This window comes from Humulus lupulus, chromosome 5, assembly GCF_963169125.1.
Source record: "Humulus lupulus chromosome 5, drHumLupu1.1, whole genome shotgun sequence".
In the NCBI taxonomy this organism is placed as follows: domain Eukaryota; kingdom Viridiplantae; phylum Streptophyta; class Magnoliopsida; order Rosales; family Cannabaceae; genus Humulus; species Humulus lupulus.
The window spans coordinates 226145260-226147538 of NC_084797.1; the positions used below are offsets into that span (position 1 = coordinate 226145260).

At 35.6% G+C, this 2279-nt stretch overlaps 1 non-coding gene across 1 annotated transcript; it reads right to left on the reverse strand.

Annotated features, from left to right (window-relative positions):
* Positions 1-1481: 1481 nt before the first annotated feature.
* LOC133781176 (small nucleolar RNA R71) lies at positions 1482-1588 on the reverse strand. The gene has a single exon (XR_009869969.1). It is a non-coding gene; the product is annotated as a small nucleolar RNA R71 (small nucleolar RNA).
* Positions 1589-2279: the final 691 nt, after the last annotated feature.

The window sequence follows — 2279 nt, forward strand, 5'->3', positions numbered from 1 at the left end:
TTTATTTTGATTTTTAGTTAGTTTGGTTATTATTATTAAAAAAAAAAGAACAAAAAAATTAATAATTTATATATATATATTTTCTTTCTTATTTTTTTAGTAAAACAAAAAAAAATTATACGTATATAAATATACATATAAAAAAAGACATATATATCTATTTCTTAATATATTTTTTTATCTACTTTTCGGATAAAACAAAAAAAAAACATTATATAAATATATATATAAACTTATATATTTTTCTTTCTAACTATAGTTTCATTAATCTTTCTTTCTTTCTTAATTTTTTTTAGTTAAATAAATATTTGAAAAAAAAAATTAAACTTGTTATCTATCTTCACTTTAATTTTCTTTTCTTGATTTTATTCTTGTGTTGTTTATTTTGTTGCTTAGTTTAGGATTTTCCTTTTTTTTTTTCTTTGCCTTAGTTTTCCTTAGTATTTAGGTTTTTCAAAACAAAACAAAAAACAACATAAAATTGTTCATAAAATTTCAATCATAAAACGCTTAGTATTGGGAACAATTGTGTAATATTACAAATGATAGAAACCGATATTGTTCTATCTAGAAAGATTGGTTGTTAAATAAGGTTTGTGATAGCGTTACCCTCCACACTTACCTGGGAACCTCGAGGAGTTCTGTCTAGGCAAGTGTGGGTCTAAAGCAGTACCTTGGAAAACTTCCCAATCGGCCTGGGAACATTTCGAGCATCTACCTTTGCACTATTACATTGTTGAACTTATTACTATAAGAAAACCAAGCTTGTTCTGTCAAAATAAGCAATTTCACTCTGCTTAAAGGTTGTTTGGTCGAAAAGGTTGACTTGTGATCCACCATACTTACTCAGTAACCTCGGGGAGTTCTAGTAAGGTGTTGGAGATCACCCGAAAACCTTCAGATCTACCTGGGAACAAGTTTAACAAAAAAAAAATAAATAAATAAAGACATAAAATAAATCTAATTCTGATTTCCGGGAGTGGATGAATCATCACGAAACTTCCAGTGACACTTCTTCCAATTCATCTGCCACTCCTACCGGAACTCCTTCCACCAATCCTGCTTCTCCACAAACTTTCGTTGATAACAACCCATTAGCAATGGCTCGCAATGATGAAATCTGACCAAGAACTCTCAATGACTACCTCCATCCTACTCGCACTTCCACGCCTTCATACATTATCTTCCCTCCTAATATGCCCGCATTAGACTTTAAACCTGGCATATTTCAACTCTTGCCCACATTTCATGGAATGGAAAATGAAAGCCCATGGGTGCATATCAGAGAATTCGAGGAGGTAGTAGCCATGTTCTATAACCGAGCTGAAAATGTCGATGCTGTGCGACTGAAGTTTTTCCCTTTCTCCTTGAAGGACAAAGCCAAAAGCTGGTTATACTCCTTGAGACCTATGTCTATTGGAACATGGGAGGAGATGACCAAATCTTTGTTTCTGAAACACTTCCCTAGCCATAAGACCAACAATCTAAAATGACAGATTTCCACATTCTCCCAAAAGGACAATGAAGCGTTCTATCAAGTCTGGGAAAGATTCAAAGATCTATTAAATCAATGCCCGCACCATGGCTATGAGAATTGGCGTTTGGTCAGTTACTTCTATGAAGGCCTCACGAGTCGTGAGTGCCAGTTTGTAGAAATGTTATGCAATGGTGAATTCCTCGAAAAAGAGCTAGACGATGCTCTTGAATATCTCAAAGAAACTGCGAAAAAGTCTCATAACTGGATTGGTCCAAGTGCTACTGACATCACCAACAGACACAAACCATCTGGGATCTATCAACTTCGAGAAGAGGATAGTGTTAAGGCCTAACTCGAAGCTTTGAAAAAGCAATTTGAGTTCTTAATGACGAAGAATAGCCAAAAATCGCACATGACCGCTCAAGTGGAACCACAAGAACCTTGCTTTGTTTATGGAGGGACGGGGCACTTAGCTAAGGACTGCTTAGCTTTGAGTGAAATGAGGGGGGTTTATGAGGAGCAATGCAATGCCTTAGGGGCATATAACAAGCCATTCTCCCTTACGTACAACCATGGTTGGAGAAACCACCCAAATTTCATTGGGAGAGATTCCAACCAAGCTCAATCGTCTGGAGGCCAATGGAGAAATGAGCAACAAGTTCAACCATCAAAGGCGTATTCTGCACCTTAATACAATGCTCATCCACAATGAAATTCTCTCGAGAATACTCTTCATGCATTCATGGAGGAACAATCCAAACTGAATCGCCAAATGATGGAAGAAATCAAGGAAATGAAATGT